This window comes from Triturus cristatus, chromosome 11, assembly GCF_964204655.1.
Source record: "Triturus cristatus chromosome 11, aTriCri1.1, whole genome shotgun sequence".
In the NCBI taxonomy this organism is placed as follows: domain Eukaryota; kingdom Metazoa; phylum Chordata; class Amphibia; order Caudata; family Salamandridae; genus Triturus; species Triturus cristatus.
This window is the reverse complement of record NC_140594.1, coordinates 872,171,665-872,191,049: the sequence shown is the minus strand read 5'-3', so window position 1 is coordinate 872,191,049 and position 19,385 is coordinate 872,171,665.

Genomic DNA, 19,385 nt, shown 5'->3' with positions numbered 1-19,385 from the left:
ATCTGTAGTTCGGGTCAAAGGTCCTATCGTAAGTGGAAGAGGTTGTGACACTTCATTAACAATAGGTTTTCCTGAAAAACCAAGGGAAATATTCTGTGAGCCTGAGAGGGGTGCCCCTGGAACTTCACTACGTTTTATGGTTGTTCGACTTGCCCCTGTATCGAGTAAAAATTTCCTGTCTTGGCCTAATAATTCACTATGTACATAAGGTCCTTCTTGATCTACAGGGATCTCGATAAGGGGTAAGTCAACTTCCCTCTCTAGGCTGTTTCATGCATATCGTTGATAATCAGGATAGTCATACTGTGCGGTCTGGTACATTTGTCGTGTCGTGGTTTGCGTGGCAGCAACAGGCAGCGCTGGTGCAGCCGGCACAAACTGTATAGTCTGTTGTGGAGCTGGCATGGACTGTGCATGCTGCAAGGCTCCTTGTTCATTCTGATCCTGTCTAAGTGGCCGTGGTCTTTCTTTTGTAATGCCCGTGGCGATATTACGCTTCAGGACTGGACAATCGTGTACATGATGACCTAGTTGTTTACAATAGTTGCATGTCCCTTTTACAGGTCCTGTTAAATCGCCTGAATGTGTCGTACCCTTTTTATGTCCTTCAACTGGAACTGTCTGGGAGACTAGCATTTTCATTTTCGTGTCTTTCATGCGTCTTTGTTCATGATCTTGTTCCTCTCTAATTCTATTGTGATGATACTGTAACATTTGTAACATTTGTGATGGAGTGTTACCTTGCCAGGTACTCTCGAATTTTAATACTCTGTTCTTCACTTGGGGCAAGGAATTTTCAACTAATTTTGTCACAAACAGATGTGGGTATGATTCGCTACTTGCTTTTATACCACTATTTATACCAAAACATTTTTCAAATCGTGCATAGAAATCACTAGTGTCTTCATCTTGCTTTTGTTTACAGGCTGAAATTGCACCCCAGTCTTCCTTTTTCGTGGTTAATAAACGTGGCAGTACCTGTACTAGTAGGCCTGGTAGTGCTTTAGTTTTGTCCCCAAGCCCCGAACCTGGACCTCGGGCCTTTTCTTCTGCTTCTAATGCTGTCCAATCTATCTTTTGGTCTCCTACCTCCCACTCTTTCTCCTTGAGTTTTTCATAAATGCCAGCAGGCATCAATACCTTTAATATTGTCATAATGTCGGGATAGGTATACTCTCCCATGAGTAACATGTCTTTAATTTCTCGGTGGAAACCCGCTGGGTCTTTGTCATGACTGGGTACCACTTTCTTCATTTCCAACAATTCTATTTTCGATATGGGCGTATATACATATACACGTTTAAACTCATTGTCCTCGCCCTTTATTGGGTGCACTTCTCGTAAGGGATTCTGTCTGTCCATGTAATACGTGGTTCTTTCCTTGATGGGCAGTGAGACATGTTCTGGGCATATAAAAAGAATGTACTGCTTTCTTGATTCTAGTATTTCTTTAATTAGCTTAGTACCTGAACCTCTCCATCTATTCGTGAGTAATTCGGTCAATATATCAGGTAAGGGACCAGGATCTGAATGTTGGCTTTTATATAGTATAAGAAGTTGTTGAATCATATAAATCCCAGCTAAACGCTGTTCATCTGGGGTGAGATTCAAAAATGTGTGTGCTACTGTATCATCACTATACTTCCTGGGACTGTCAACCCAATGGACAGCTGACCTGGCTAATTCTTGTTCATCCATAGAATCGAGAAAATGATAACCCCGTCGTTCTCGTAGTAATTTATCTGCTGCTTGGAATGAATGCTCGTTAGACCTTATATTTATTATTGGTGTTTGAAAATTCCTGTTATTTTCTAGACATATCGGACGTATCGGATCAGTAAGACATCTAGTACTATTACAAGATCTTCCTCTACCTACATAGGCTATAGTTTCTGACTGTCCTGTGGGCAGTCCTGATGCTTCTTCCTCGCTTTGTTCGAACTGGTCTACCGCTAATCTTTCTTCGTGTAGGCGTTCTATTTCTTTACGGATCTTTCGGCACATGGCTATTATACAGTTTTGCTTATCATGTCTCCCTTCTGATATATTCTGGCTCCACCTGGTAAGAATCTGCATTGCTTCCGGGTCTACCCCCGGTCGGTCTTGATTCCTGATCACACAATTTATGAGGAAACGCAACAGTTCCCCCTGTATTTCCACTTTCTGGTATTCCATAGCTCTGTTAATACATTCAGAATCTCGCCCAGTTTGGACAAAATGGTATATATTATCTAGATGTGCAGTCATTCCTGGTAATTTCCCTAAATACACTGCGGCTCGTCTGATACGTAATGATGCTAGGGTCATTTCGTCCTCTTTTCCGGGCACAGGGTCATATCTACAATCTATAAGAAGTTCCTTAAGCGTACGGGCATTTATGAGTTTGGGGGTACGTGAATGTGCTGACTCTTGAAAAGTAAGTTTATTTATTCTAGGTGGCGTAGAAAAGATATTGGTAGCACCTCCGGTAGCCCCGTCTGGGGTATCGGGTGTGAAAGGATTCGTTGAACGTGATACAGCAACTATAGGCGTGGATACAGCTATAGAAGTAACTGTAGGAACAGATGCAGAAACAGATGTGCTTGTCGGAACTTGTGTCAGAACTTGTTGCTGTAGGGATACGGGTACTGGATCTTGGCGTTGAACCTCCCTGGCAGGCGGTCTATGTGGGGCGGGATTAGCATACTCGGGAGCTGCGTCATCTAAATATGAGGAAAGAAAAACATCTTCTGCGGTTCTAGGATGCCCCTTAGAATGTACCTTTATTGGAAATAATGGGGTTGGCAAGTCTTTTGGTATCCCTGGAGTAGCCTTAGGTAATCCTTCGGCCAGAAGGGGATACATACCATTCATAAGGGCATTTCTTTGTCTGTCTACTTGTTCTGATTTCACTCGTGCACCTTCTTCAATTAATAGATTTTCTCGGACTTCATTGGAATTCTCTTTACTCTTCTCTTCCTGTCTACGTGCTTTTTCTGTACGTCTATATGACTCTTTACGCCATAATTCAATGGCGTCTTTCTGTGATTGTCTAGCTTTCTTTTTCCATAATTCTTCCTCTACTTTCACGATGCACTCTGCATCCCAGGTCCCCGCTACGGGCCACCTCTGACTTTCTGGTAATTCCTTAGTGTAGTCTACCCATAAATCAAGAAATAATATAGCGTCTAAGCCGTGTTTATGATACATGAAGTACCCTGGAGTGTCCCTAGGAGGAATAGGAACAGCTTCTTCGAGTACCCCTTTTCTAGTTGTGATCTGTCTTAATTTCGAAAAGAGCGGCATATTGAGAACTGATCTGATACTTGATCTTGAACAAACTTAATACAGTAATCACAATAATGAACAGTCATTCATACCACAATATGCAGAACGTACTAAAAACATTTAACATTTAACATTTAACTGAGCAACAATAATGATGACGATCTAAAGAAAACTTAATCACTAAACATAATACTCGACTTGAACTGAATTATTCTGAATTTATATACTTGATATACTAGATATACTGCTAAACAGTACAGATACACTGCTGTAACAGTGCAGACCGGGTTTGTGTACCCAAACCCGTCTGGACCGGCACAACTTATGTGCACGCCAGAACGCCTCCCCAGTAATGGTACTCACCGGGCAGCTCGGAAACGGAAGGCCTCAGAAACTTGACTGAACTTGAACCGGACTGGACTCGACTCGAACGCTTCGGACACTGGACTCGACTTGGGACTTCGGAAACTGGTGGGCCTCTGTATACCTCGGATCTTGCTCTCCCAGCTAGGCTCTGGTCGGGATACTTCGCACTTCTCACCGCCTCGTCTGGGTGTTGATCGCAGCCTCAGTCGCCCCCGCTTGACCGGAGGGAGATACAGGAAATCCTGCTGGTACGCGTTATTGTCCGTCCAGCTGTGGCAGGAGACCGGGCCTGCAACGCACCGCCGGCGCGTGAGATGAGAAAGTGTCCCTATTCGGGCGCCATTCATGTGGTAAATAATTTAATTACCGGGACTTAATTTGATACAGAAACATAATAAAAATAGCTCAGTAAATAAGAGGCAGAATCCGTGGTATTAGAGGTTCTAAAATGGGCTTTATTCCAATGGTCGATTATAATCGGTTGCTCCAGGTTCCATCACCACGAAGGTTCAGGAAGTGAAGTACATACGTTATTGACAATCAATTACTTTTATACAATAGGCATTACAGTGAGGCCAATACAAGAGGCGTAACAATTGATAGTGGTGATAATATATTCATACGTAGCAAAAATAGGCGTAACTGGGAGTGATGAAAGAACGTCATCAGATGTGATGTCATAAGAGGGTGGTTACGTGAAAGAATTTCGCAATGTCAGCAGAAATACTTGGCAGATATGCGCGCGCAGCAGTATGACGTGCGATTGACGTGCAACTAGGGGGTGAAGGGGACTTGACATTTAGCTCTACATGTGGCGACAGAAGTCTGGAGGGTCAAGTCAACCTAATCCCAAATCATATCTAACATCCTATGTTTAAAGAACTATGTTATCCAAAAGAGAGGTCTCTTAGAGTAGAATCTTATTCTATACTGACTATACTGACTGTTAGTGCGTGTACAAGCGTCTAAGTGTCTACACTAAATGCGAGGGCGGAATCTTCCATAGTAACAGGGCTATGAATTACTTGTATGAAGACAGAGAAGTCGGGCCTTTGCTTGGTAGCTGGAAGAATGTTTACTTAAGCTACTAGACAGGAATGCATTGGGCAGGGAGCGGAGCAGATAATTTCCGAAGGTGAAATACAGTTCTTGGCAGGCAGCAAGCTGATGTCAGGCTTCGTGAGCCGCGCAGAGAATGAGACAAAGTTCATGGTCACAGATGCAGGCTCGGACTGGAGCTTTCAGAGGCAGAAGGCAGGAAAAGCTTGATGACAGAATCAGGGCCTACTTGCCTGGACTGTAAAAATGGCATAAGTGAACCATATAAAGGCGGTGGCCTTTCGTACTTAGGAATGGAATATCCGGCCCATTCATGGCGGATCAACAGAGGACATGTTAACGGTGGACGCACATGTATTTGCGTCTTCATAACTGGAACTGGAGGGAACATACATGTACTTGTAACATGCACATAGAACCGTTGGGGTCCAAGATAGGGGACATAACTGACCAGAAAAATCCATATTTCCACAGGGGAGAGGATGTAGCCTAAGAAGTAGTGGCCAGTGTTTGCGGTGAGTGGTGAGGCGGGCAGGTGGGGGGTGAAGGGGGGCATGGGGGTCACGAAGGGAGGGCGCGAAATAAAAATAATTTAAAAAATCCTTACCTTCAGACGGCCGCGTCCAGGGTTGCCCTCTTCTGCTCCTCTTCTTCAGGCACAGGCTCCTAGCCTGCCCTGCGGCCAATCCCGAAGCTGCTCTTGCATGAGATCACCTTCAGGATTGGCCCCAGCACTCTCGGTTAGCACTCCAGGACAAACAGGGAGTCTATGCCTGCTCTCTCCAGGCCCAGCAATGCAGCTGGTTTTGGAGAGAGCTTCACTGCACATGAAGGTTTGGCTGGCCTGAGATGACCGGCCAAGCCTTCATGCTCAGTGAAAGTACCACGCCCCGCAGTGCTGTCACACCCCAGGCCCGACCCCAAGACTTGGCAGGAAAGGAGAAAGGAAAGAAGTGTCATTTTATTTTTGCCTTCCCTGCCATTTTTAGGGGGGGCAACGCTCCTCTGCCATAGAGGAGGAGCCGTCGCTGAGCCTAAGAGCTAGAGCGGTCGACCTAAAAGCTGTGGAACCAGGTTTGAATCTTGGCAAGAGACGCTCAACATCCTGTGATTGTGGGCAAATCACGTAATCCCCCGTGCCTAACAAAAAAGGAATGTGTCCCTCTGTCATGCAACCCCCCCGTTCTAGTGCAACAGGACTTCATGGCATAAAGTAGCTTGAAACTGAAAATATTTGATCATACGATTTTTCCATACAATGATGCACACTTTTTCCTCCTGACTGCCTTTGTATCCTTAATGTCTTGCAGTTGTCTGTCAAGCTTGTAACTTTTTTAATACATTCTCATATCTTATTAGCTATTTGAAAGGAATATGGACAGTCAAGTAGTTTTTAATATATTTGCAGCCAATACCCTCGCACATTATCATAGGTAGCCCATTGCTTACGCACACAGTAATAGTATTCAATACATTTCGGGCTATCCCTTTTGTTTCATCAAGAGAAGGTGTAAAGTTGAACATCTCTAAATTGTTGCATCAAATTCCTTTAGAGAATATTGCATTTGCATTTATTGTTTGTTAAGCGCATGTACGGTTTGGCTTCATGGCGCTGGAAAGATAATAATAGATAAGAGCAGAAGAGAGATAAAATAAATCGTCTAGGTGCATGTGCTAATTTCAATTTTAAACTTTATAGAGTAATTTTTAATAGCTCTATTGTCTCTCACTAACTGGCATCGTGATGCTTAGCACCTATCTGCAATATGTATTTCATTAAACCACCTTTCTCAAAAGCTCCTTAATCGCATATTTATCTGTGACTAAATAAACCTTTTAAAGAGTTTTCTTTACTCATACTGTGTCGGCAACTGCGAATGTTGTTCTTTTATTTTATTCAACTAGATATATATGTAATCATCAAAGAAACTCTTACCTCACATGTAGTTCAGAACATGTATCAAATGTGTCACAAACAAATAATTGAGAAGTGTTCAATTAAAGCTACTGGCAAGAAAACTAAACTGGCATCAAGTCTTTTTGAGGGCAAATGTCCAGTAATGGCTCCTACCGGGGAGTAGAGGTGATGCGGGGAGGGGGAGTTGTTAAAATAAAGTAAAGGGGAGAAAAAATAAAGAAAAACGCACTTCCCTTCACGGCGGTCAGTTCTAGTACATCCTCTTCATCCACGTCCACGACGCAGGAACGGGAAGCACCTAGGCTCCCCTAAGCCAATCACAATGCTGCAATGCAACATTATGATTGGTCTGAGCGCCATGATTCGGCGCTCAGACGGGGACTGGGAGGCTAGGCATGTTCCCCACCAGGCTGTGTAATGCAACCTGGTGGGGAACATGTAAAGTGTGCATGACTGTTTGGCCGGCCCAAGATGTCCAGACAAACAGTCATGCACACTTTATAATGTGATCGCCCCACCTACCCCTGCTCAGTGGCCGGCACAGCCCCGCCCACACCTTTACAGCACCAGACAATAGTGAAAAATAAAATGATAATATCATTGCTATTATAATTTTATTTTTCGTGTTGGATGATGTTCCTCCACCTTAGCAGAGGAGGCCGCCACTGAAAACGTCATTAGCCGAGGTACAGAGAGTACACATGGATTCCTGATTCATTAAAAGGTTCCGTAATTGGACCCCTCATGGACACCCCCCATTTCTGCTTCACAACTAAATCCATATCTCTATAACAGTCACTGCTGTCATCCTCCATCATACACATCCTCCTTAGAGGCTAGTTGTCCTCTGTCCCTTCAGCCTTGCTATTCTCCTATCCATCTGCCCCTTTCTTTCTTCCCTTTTCACCTTGTCATACCTTCTCACCTGTTCCCTCCATCTCTACACCTTTTCACACACACCCTCTGTGATACCCCTATGCCACCTTTCTGCCTGTCTTCCATCTACACTTGCAAGACTATAAGCCTTAGGCCCTCACGTAAAGCCATTTTTGCATCCTATTACACCTGCACCAGCAAATACCGCCCTTAGAACTCAGCCAATTGCTCTTTTCTTCCCTACTCTAACTTGCCTCTTTTCTACCGCAGAAACTGCCAAACTGCCATCAATCCACCAGACCATGCACTGGGCCCTGAGTCATATAACCCCTGCACCAATTACCATTTACTCATTGTTTCATTGATTCTACATTCTTCTCCCACAACCTTAACCTCCTTCCCTCCCTGCTCTCTCTGTTCATTGCACCAGAGACCCTTAGAACTTCTGAAGGCCACATCTATAATATAAGTCATATCCATCAAAAAATGTTGATCTGCAGAACATGGCACAATCCCAATGGGTCAATAAGGAAAACAGGGCACCAGGGTCTGAGAATAGAGCACTGGGTGGGAGGTGACATAAGAAAATGCAGGGATGTGCCGTATTCACAACAATACAGTGCACCCCTGTGTTTTCCCTAGCGCTGGGGCTAAAATTAGCTGCCTAGTGCCAACGCAGGCACCCTTTCACAATAGTGCGAGACAACATTAGCCACTCAAAGTGGCTTTGGGCCTCTTTGTAAGTATGGAGAAGGGCATAGCACCACTCGAACATCACTAAAAGTGATGTTCTAGAGGTGCTATCCCCTTGTAAATATACTCCAAAATGCCTTAGTGCTCCATCCTACAGCACACCATAACATGCAGAGCAATCATCTGAAAAGAAGAGGACCCGCAACTTAATCAACATTTTGGCTGACAATGTTTTTATACAAAGTTGTTGCCAAATTGAGAGACCCTGAAACCACCACTATGGACATCAACCCTCATAACAACTCTGTGGTACCTTCGCAACACACTTTTTCAGCAAAGGAACTGACCTAGATGAATACCTCCATCAAGAGCACCACCGGATCCTCCACATGAAGCTAACACATTACCTAGTTCCTATCTCCATCTAGTCTTCTTCTGTACCATCTTCTAGTCCACAGACAAATAATTCTTGGACTTTAAAAACGTAACAGCAATCCCAGCATAGGTTTTGTACTGGTAAGTTACCATATAAATTAATAAAACGAATTTCATTGCGTGCACTGCATCGCATTTGGGGATGCAGTGCACGCAACGAAATTCGTTTTATTAATTTATATGTTAACTTACCTGTAAACCTCCGTAATCCATAGTTTACTACCCCCTACCATGCCCCTCTCCCTCCCCACGTCACCGCCCTGCAGTTACTCCTACCACCGACCGCGGCTGCACTCTACAATGGCTCCTTGGCAGCATGACTACTGTAATTGTACCAGATAACACAAGAGTGGCAGTGGTGTGAGCCTTTTAAACGTTAATGCCAAGACAGCCCCTGTTTCCTGTGGAATGGCAAACAGGTTATTGGCCTTGTTGGTGGTACAAAGTTTCTGCCCAGTTTTACGTAACTGTGTCCTTGCTACATCCTGTGTGCATAGGTAGAAGTGGTGTGGTAGGATCATGACGAGAATACCAGAGTCTGCAGTCAATTTGCTTCACTCCCCAAGGCGAAGCACTGCTAGAGTGTAAGCAATGATGGATAGCAGCAACAAAACCTGGAGGAAAAAAGCAATGGAAATGCGAGAGAGATAAGACAGCCAGAGGACCACAGTCTTGCCTGGTGTATGTCTCTCAAAATTCAGGGGACTCCCAGACTGACATCAAGTGTTTACTATGAACTTGAAAAACAAACAAAACCTTAACAAAGTACACAGGCAGAAGAGGTGCACCACACAGGTGGGTTTTGTTGTGATGCTTACCAGTTTGAATTTCCGACCGCAATGCACTTAAGCCAATGTAAATGAAGCAGGTATCAGGAAATATGAAGTCCTGCATGAAAGCACTCATGGAAAACATGTAAGAGGAAGCAAAGGACAAAGCACAGAGAACTAAGCCAGGCAGACGTCAGGAAACTGGGGGAAAAAGGAGAAAAACAATAAACATAAACGATAAATAATATGGGAAACAAACTATTGATAAAGTGAAGGAGTCAATATAAAACAAGAAGCACCTTGGTACCTTCTCAATAGAAGTGAACAGGTTTTAAAGGAGAGCTTCCATTCATGAACATGAAGTCACAGCAGGCTAGCAGTCCCATTGCCCCTGTCACCATAGGCCAGTCTGTATCAGTTTTGCAGGGATTCTGTTGCATTTTCTCCTCACAGCAAGTCCCATCTCCACGCCCCCTGTTTATTCCTGAGGTGTGAGGTAGTATGAACACAGGAGTGTGTTGCTTAAGAAGGCTGATGAGCTCCATGGAATCCATCTTGGATTTCCACTGAAAATGAGCTACACAAATGGATGTTGGAGAACAGAGTGACCGACTAGTATTGTGCAGTGCTAGTAATCTTAAACCCTTTGGAAAGAGTCAGACTGTAAAGTGTGTAACTGAGACACCAAGGGCCATATTTATACATTCTCATGCAACACAGCATAGTAGCCACAAAATGCTGCACTGCGTTGTGTGAGAAGGGGAGGGCACCATATCTATCAATCAATCAATCATAGTATTTGTAAAGCGTGCTACTCACCCGTGACGGTCTCAAGGCGCTGAGAGGGGGGGTAGTTTCGCTACTGCTCGAAGAGCCAGGTCTTGAGGAGTCTTCCGAAGGCGAGTAGGTCTTCGGTCTGCCGTAGGTAGGTAGGTAGGGTGTTCCAGGTCTTGGCGGCGAGGTAGGAGAAGGATCTGCCGCCGGAGGTTGTTCGTTGGATGTGGGGGACGGTGGCCAGGGCGAGGCTGGCGGAGCGGAGCTGGCGGGTGGGGGTGTGGAATCTGAGTCTGCTGTTCAGGTAGGCTGGTCCGGTGTCGTGGAGTGCTTTGTGTGCGTGGGTGATAGATATGACTCCTTCCTCCCCTCTCCCTAGTGCCAGAGCAGAATTTAGCTGTAGAGCTCCAAACACACAACTTTGGGGAATAGTGTAAGGGTGTGTGTGTGTGAGTCTATGTTAGACCTGTCAGCCCTTTGGGTGGTCCCTCCTCATCATTATTTATTTTGTCCCACTTTTGCCTCAAACCCTGTTTGAATTTTTCCTTTTTGGGAACCACCAGACTTTTTAGTGTTGCTGCAGATTCAGGGAGCCATTTTAGCTACCCCTGAAACTTCTGTCTGAGGGCCTGGAGCACAAAATGGTGGCCACCTGTGACATCACCAGCATCCACTGGAACCTACCAGCACCTTCCTGAACATTCCAGAACCCTGTGACAGTTGGAGGCGGTTTAGAATGTTGGGAAGCTAAGAGAGAGAGTTGGCAGTTGGAGCTGGCAGTTGGCACCTGACTGGTGAGGAGTGAGCAGCAAAAACGTGAAGGAGGAAGGAGTGAAGCAGCAGGGGTGGAAACTTGTGCCTGGAGTGGGGTCCATAAACCCACCCTTGATACTAGTCCCTACTGACGGAGCCCAGCCTAGAGCCCTGTGTGGGAAGAAGTCAGAAAAACCATCCTGAGGACCTGGACAGCAGGAACAGGCCTTAGAAACAAGAGAACAGCAAGATCCTGACCTGGAAGCTGGTTTCCCTGGAGTCCGACGTCGAGTAGCCTGAGACCTGGAGCCCGAGGTGGAGAAGCGGCGCTGACTGGAAAAGCAGACGTCGTACCCGGAGCCGCCGGAGGTCGAGAGAGGGCGCCGTCAGAGGTCGTGAGGAATACCAGAGGTCGAGGAGGAAGTCACCCGAGGTCGAGTGAACGGCGTCATCGGAGGAGTGAAGTCCGCCCTCCGGAGTCGTCGGAGACCGAGGTGAAGGGTAACGGAGGTCGGGAGTGAGGATCGCACTCCGGAGTCGCCGGAACCTGTGAGAATCGTGCCGGAGGTCGGGAGTGGAGGTCGCACTCCGGAGTCGCCGGAAACCTGTGAGGAGCACCGGAGGTCGGGAGTGAGGATCGCACTCCGGAGCCGCCGGAAGTCGACATCGAGGCAAGGCCGGCCGACGTCATCGAAGCCGAGGTCGCCATCGGACCGGAGCCGCCCGAAGTCGACATCGAGTAAGACTGCCCGACGCCATCGAATCGGAGGTCGAGATCGAGCCGAGGCCGTCGACACCGAACCGGAGCCGCCTACCGGCGTCGTCAAGAACTGACATTGTGCCGAGGCCGCCGACATCGAACCGGAACCGCCTCACGGCATCGACACGACTCCAGCGGCGGCGGAGCATCAGAAAAAGGGCAGTAAGTGGAGTAGAGGGCGCCTAAGGCCCTGTGGAGACCTGAGAGACTGCTCTAAGGGGCTAGGGAGGTGCTGGAACCAACCTGACTGTGCCAGGGGTGAACTGGGACTAATCTAGAGAAGTTGTGTGGAGAGAGAGAGCCAGGTCTCTGGTATTTTCCCCCTTTATCTACCTCAGTTTAGGCCTCAGCCTTGACCGAGCCAGGGAGTAGACACCCCCAAGCCTTCCACATCCCCACAAGCTGTGCCTGGGCCAAATCAGCCCTTAGGAATTCAAAAGTGATCTGATTCCATGAGTGTCACTGTCAGCTTTCAAGTATTTATTAGGGGCACTGTATTTATTGTATTTAACCTATTTATTGTTCCATTGTATTTATTGGTCCACAGTATTTATTGATGCACAATATTTATTGGTTTACAGTATTTATGGCCTCAGAATATTTAATTGTCTGTATGTATTGCACTTTTATTTATGCCTTCAGTATTTATGATCACCCCTATTTATTGAATCATTAAGCCAGTATTTATTTGTCCTGCACTTTCTAAAAAGTTTGTATATTGTGATTGTTATTTATTTTCTCCAATCAGCAACTAAGAGAAAAAGCAGATAAAGAGAGTTATTTTCATAATTTTTACGGTGTAGAGTCGTTTTTGGAACGGATGCACGCATGGGTATTGTTTGGGTATGTTGTATGCTTAGCACGGAGCCTGATTCTTGACCACTCGAGCCAAGCTACCACAGTGTGTCCGGGAGACCACCACCACCCCTTCTAGTGTGGGAGTGGGTTTCCAACATAAATTGGTGTTCAGCGGTGGGATAGAGCTGTGCCTACGCATACTCAACAATAACTGTGGGTAGTCCATAGGCCTACACCGGGAGTTTTCTCAAGAGCGGCCTTCCTAATTGTGGGTTTTTGTTTTTTCCAAATTTACTCTGGTGGTGGGAGGAGGTATTATTAAAGGTACCCCCCTGCATAGTTACTGCACAAAACCTGTCCTCTAACCTGAGTGGGCAAGATGGAGTTTGTCCTAGAAAATCTAGAAACGTACACTGTGGCCCAACTCAGGGAGTTTTGCCAGCGGGAAGGGGTGTACTGTCCCCCAGGAGCAAAGAAGGGTGCACTCCAAACCAGCTTAAGGGCTTGGGGGGAGGCACGCCGAGAAAGCAAGGCTGAGGAGGAGGACAGGGATAGAGAGCCTGACACCGAGGGGGCTGAGATGTACCAACCTGAGGTGGGGAACCTGTCAGCGGGGCCCGGAACCATTTCTAGGAAGGGCAGCAGTGCCTCTAGCGGTGGCTTGTCTGAAGTGGAGTTAAAAGACCGGAGGGAGAAAAGACAGCTCACATGGGACTTAGCAAGGCTGGAGAAGGAGAAGGAGGAGCAGAGGATGGCCCATGAATTGCGACTGAAAGAAATAGATCTTCAGATCTTGAGAATCGGGGCACAACCTGTTCCTAATGGTGGCAGCCAAACCCAAGAGATCACCAGGGAACCTAAACCATACCTGCCAAAGGACATAGTAGCTAGCTATGGAGTGGGCGACGACATCGCCAAGTGGCTAGCGGCCTATGAGGTCTCGTTGAGGGCCCATGGGGTTCCAGAGAAGTACTGGGGAGGGGGATTGTACAAGTACATGCCTCCAGCTGGTAGGGATGCTTTATTGGCCCTCGAGGAGGATGAGCAGACCCACTACCCCACCATGAAACTGGCGCTCATCAGAAAGTTTGGACTAACACCTGAAAAGTACAGACAGAAGTTCAGGGGTAGTCACAAACTGGGCACGCAGAATTGGGTGGACTTCCTGGACTATGCAAAGAAGGCACTTGAAGGTTGGATTCAGGGCAGTGAAGTGAGGAACTACGAGGGGTTGTTTGACCTAGTACTGAAGGAACACCTGCTCGAGAAATGTTTCCCTGAACTGCGGCAACACCTGGTGGATAGCAAGCTGACCAGTCCCCGGAAGCTTGCTGAGGAGGCGGACATTTGGGCTAGTACCCGGGTGTCCACAAGGGGGACTGGAGGGGATACTCAAAAGGCCGGACAGGGCGCCCCCCAGAAGAAAGAGGGAGGGGAAAAGAAAAAGGAGTTCTCCAAAGGCCCCCAAAATAACTTCCAAGGGAAGGGAACAGGATTCACCCCTAAGGCTAACCCGCCCAGAAACCCTAATCCTGGCCAGAGTCAGCAGCCAAGGGTTGTCCATTGCTATGAGTGCGGTGGCGTTGGACACTATAAAGGAGATCCGAAGTGCTTGAAACGACCACCCCCTCCCACTGGAGGAAAGACCCCCGGAGTAGCTAGTGTAGTGCTCGGGGAGGAGATGCCCTTAACTAAGGGAAGGGAGTGGGCGGGTGTCACTTTAGTGTCCCTGGGAGAACGGGAGATGGTTCCTAAGATCCAGGTGCCCGCAAATACCGCAAAGTATGGGCAATGGGTCACCATCAACGGCCAAAGAGGGGAGGCTCTGAGAGACACAGGAGCCAGTATGACTATGGTGCGTAGCCAACTGGTGTCTCCAGAGCAGGTAATTCCCGATGTACTCCACCCAGCCGCGATGGCTGACGGCAGAACAGGCCACTATCCAGTGGCCGAGGTTCCCTTTGAATGGGGGGGGGTTGCAGGTTCACTTCGAGTTGCCGTAAGCCCTGCCGTGCCAGTCGATTGTCTGCTGGGGAATGACATGGAGCACAACGCTTGGAAGGAGGTGGAATACCGGACTCACACCGAGATGCTGGGTACACCTGACTGGGCCTGTGTTAGCACAAGGTCCACGACTACCCGAAGAGGGAGTTCATTCCGGCTGGAGCCTGGAACAAAGGCCCAGCCAGCTGCCAGTCAAGGGAAGAACCGAGGACAGGAGGAGCCTGCCTCGGCGTCCCCACCCCGTAGGACGGATAGGCCACCGGAGGTGGTGGACCAGGAGTCTGCGGTGGGGGACGTTACCAACCTGGAGGACCTACCCATCCCGGCCGAGTGGCACGTGGAGGGAGGCCCGTCCAGGGAGGAATTCTGCCAGGGCCAGAGGGAGTGCCCTACCCTTGAGGGGCTAAGGTGACAGGCCGAAGCCCAGGCAGCAGGGAACGTTGAAGGGAACTACAGTGTTTACTGGGAGGATGGCCTCCTCTACAGTGAACCCAAGGCACCCCTACATGGATCGTCACGAGCCTTGGTGGTTCCTCAACGTTATCGAGCCTTCCTTCTGGAGTTGGCTCACGAGATCCCCTTGGCAGGACACCTGGGGCAAGACAAGACCTTCGCCCGTCTTGTCCCACACTTTTATTGGCCTCAGATGAAAGTGTCGTCCGATACCTACTGCCGGACATGTGTGTCTTGCCAAGCCAGTGGGAAAACAGGGGTGAAGCTGAAAGCTCCCCTGGAACCACTTCCTGTCGTTAGCACCCCCTTTGAAAGGGTGGGCATCGACATTGTGGGTCCGTTAGATCCACCGACTACAGCTGGTCACAGGTTTATCCTGGTTCTGGTGGATCATGCCACACGGTACCCAGAGGCAATACCTCTGAGGACCATAACAGCACCTGTTGTGGCTAGGGCCCTGATGGGAATCTTTACCCGAGTGGGTTTTCCCAAGGAAGTTGTGTCCGACAGGGGGACCAACTTCATGTCAGCGTATATGCGGGCAATGTGGAAGGAGTGTGGAGTGACATACCGGTTCACCACTCCTTACCACCCCCAGACCAATGGTCTGGTGGAGAGGTTTAACAAAACCTTGAAGGGCATGATCAGAAGTCTGCCTGAAAGCCTGCGGAGGAAATGGGACGTCCTCCTACCCTGTTTACTTTTTTCTTACAGGGAAGTGCCACAGAAGGGAGTGGGCTTCAGCCCCTTCGAGCTTCTGTATGGGCACCCTGTACGTGGACCTCTCAACCTGGTGAGAGACGGATGGGAAAGAACTCCCAGAAAGCTTCCCCAGGATGTGGTGAGCTACATGCTGGCCTTCCGGAGCCAAATGGCTAAGTTGTGGAAGCAAGCTTCTGACAACTTGGAAGCCAGCCAAGCAGTGATGAAGGCGTGGTATGACCACAACGCTCACCCGGTGGAGTTGGAGCCTGGCCAGAAGGTGTGGGTGATCGAACCGGGAGAGCTTAGTGCCCTCCAGGATCGCTGGTCAGGACCCTTTGAGGTGTTGGAGAAGAAGGGTAAGGCTACCTACTTGGTGGACCTGAAGACCCCTCGTCAGCCCCTGCGGGTGCTGCATGCCAACCGCCTCAAACCCCACCACGAGAGGCCCGAAGTCATCTTGATGATGGTGACTGACGGAGGAGAGGACGTGGAAAGCGAGCCTCTCCCTGATCTGTTTGCGTCTCAAGAAAAGGATGGGTCGGTGGAGGGAGTGATTCTCTCCCCATCTCTAACTCCTGAACAGCAGGAGGACTGTCGCCAGGTCCTGGGGCAGTACTCCTCGTTGTTCTCCCTTGTCCCGGGTAGGACTCACCTGTGCGTCCATGACGTGGACACAGGAGACAGCCCACCTGTGAAGTCCAAGATCTACCGGATGTCAGACAAGGTGAAGGCCAGCATTCATAGTGAAGTCACTAAGATGCTGGAGCTAGGAGTGATCGAACCTTCTAGCAGCCCCTGGTCCAGTCCGGTGGTGTTAGTACCAAAAGCTGCACCACCGGGTGCCCAACCAGAACTGAGGTTCTGTGTGGATTATCGGGGACTGAATTCAGTGACCAAAACTGATGCTCATCCGATCCCTAGGGCGGATGAATTGATTGACCGGCTGGGAGCTGCCCAATATCTAAGTACCTTTGACCTTACTTCTGGGTACTGGCAGATCTCTTTGACTGATGGAGCAAGGGAAAGGTCAGCCTTCTCCACGCCCAATGGCCACTACCAGTTCTGTGTGATGCCCTTTGGGCTCAAGAACGCACCTGCCACGTTTCAGCGCCTGGTAAACCAGATCCTCACCGGAATGGAGAGTTTCTCTGCTGCTTATCTGGACGACATAGCCGTCTTCAGTAACAGCTGGGAGGATCACTTGCGTCACCTGCAAGCTGTTCTCCAGGCCCTGAGACAAGCTGGATTGACGATCAAGGCCAGCAAGTGCCAGATCGGGCAGGGGTCGGTAGTGTACCTTGGACACTTGGTGGGTAGGGGAGCGGTGCAACCCCTCCAGGCGAAGATCGAGGCCATCATGGCCTGGGAACCCCCCAAGACACAGACTGAGGTCCGAGCATTTTTGGGCCTCACGGGATACTACTGCCGCTTCGTGAAGGGGTACGGTACCATCGTAGCCCCCCTCACGGAGCTCACGTCCAGGAAACAACCTCGACGGGTAGTCTGGACGGAGGCTTGTCAGCAAGCCTTTGAGAGATTGAAGAAAGCCATGTGCGAGGCCCCGGTCTTAAGGGCCCCAGACTTTTCCAAGGAGTTCATTGTCCAGACAGATGCATCAGAACATGGCATTGGGGCAGTGTTATCGCAACTCAACGAAGAGGGTCTGGATCAACCCGTGGTCTTCCTATCCCGGAGACTACTTCCCAGGAAACAGAAGTGGAGTGCAATAGAGCGTGAAGCCTTTGCAGTGGTATGGGCTCTGAAGAAGTTGCGGCCATACCTGTTTGGTTCGCACTTCCTAGTTCAGACCGACCACAGACCCCTTCGTTGGCTGATGCAAATGAAGGGGGAGAATCCCAAGTTGTTGAGGTGGTCTATTTCCCTACAGGGGATGGACTTTCAGGTGGAACATCGGCCTGGAGTGGACCACGCCAATGCAGACGGTCTCTCAAGGTATTTCCGCCTTAGTGATGAGAACTCCCAAGGGGTTGGGTAGCTCTCCCCACTTTCAGCTGGGGGGGACGCGTGTTAGACCTGTCAGCCCTTTGGGTGGTCCCTCCTCATCATTATTTATTTTGTCCCACTTTTGCCTCAAACCCTGTTTGAATTTTTCCTTTTTGGGAACCACCAGACTTTTTAGTGTTGCTGCAGATTCAGGGAGCCATTTTAGCTACCCCTGAAACTTCTGTCTGAGGGCCTGGAGCACAAAATGGTGGCCACCTGTGACATCACCAGCATCCACTGGAACCTACCAGCACCTTCCAGAACATTCCAGAACCCTGTGACAGTTGGAGGCGGTTTAGAATGTTGGGAAGCTAAGAGAGAGAGTTGGCAGTTGGAGCTGGCAGTTGGCACCTGACTGGTGAGGAGTGAGCAGCAAAAACGTGAAGGAGGAAGGAGTGAAGCAGCAGGGGTGGAAACTTGTGCCTGGAGTGGGGTCCATAAACCCACCCTTGATACTAGTCCCTACTGACGGAGCCCAGCCTAGAGCCCTGTGTGGGAAGAAGTCAGAAAAACCATCCTGAGGACCTGGACAGCAGGAACAGGCCTTAGAAACAAGAGAACAGCAAGATCCTGACCTGGAAGCTGGTTTCCCTGGAGTCCGACGTCGAGTAGCCTGAGACCTGGAGCCCGAGGTGGAGAAGCGGCGCTGACTGGAAAAGCAGACGTCGTACCCGGAGCCGCCGGAGGTCGAGAGAGGGCGCCGTCAGAGGTCGTGAGGAATACCAGAGGTCGAGGAGGAAGTCACCCGAGGTCGAGTGAACGGCGTCATCGGAGGAGTGAAGTCCGCCCTCCGGAGTCGTCGGAGACCGAGGTGAAGGGTAACGGAGGTCGGGAGTGAGGATCGCACTCCGGAGTCGCCGGAACCTGTGAGAATCGTGCCGGAGGTCGGGAGTGGAGGTCGCACTCCGGAGTCGCCGGAAACCTGTGAGGAGCACCGGAGGTCGGGAGTGAGGATCGCACTCCGGAGCCGCCGGAAGTCGACATCGAGGCAAGGCCGGCCGACGTCATCGAAGCCGAGGTCGCCATCGGACCGGAGCCGCCTGAAGTCGACATCGAGTAAGACTGCCCGACGCCATCGAATCGGAGGTCGAGATCGAGCCGAGGCCGTCGACACCGAACCGGAGCCGCCTACCGGCGTCGTCAAGAACTGACATTGTGCCGAGGCCGCCGACATCGAACCGGAACCGCCTCACGGCATCGACACGACTCCAGCGGCGGCGGAGCATCAGAAAAAGGGCAGTAAGTGGAGTAGAGGGCGCCTAAGGCCCTGTGGAGACCTGAGAGACTGCTCTAAGGGGCTAGGGAGGTGCTGGAACCAACCTGACTGTGCCAGGGGTGAACTGGGACTAATCTAGAGAAGTTGTGTGGAGAGAGAGAGCCAGGTCTCTGGTATTTTCCCCCTTTATCTACCTCAGTTTAGGCCTCAGCCTTGACCGAGCCAGGGAGTAGACACCCCCAAGCCTTCCACATCCCCACAAGCTGTGCCTGGGCCAAATCAGCCCTTAGGAATTCAAAAGTGATCTGATTCCATGAGTGTCACTGTCAGCTTTTAAGTATTTATTAGGGGCACTGTATTTATTGTATTTAACCTATTTATTGTTCCATTGTATTTATTGGTCCACAGTATTTATTGATGCACAATATTTATTGGTTTACAGTATTTATGGCCTCAGAATATTTAATTGTCTGTATGTATTGCACTTTTATTTATGCCTTCAGTATTTATGATCACCCCTATTTATTGAATCAT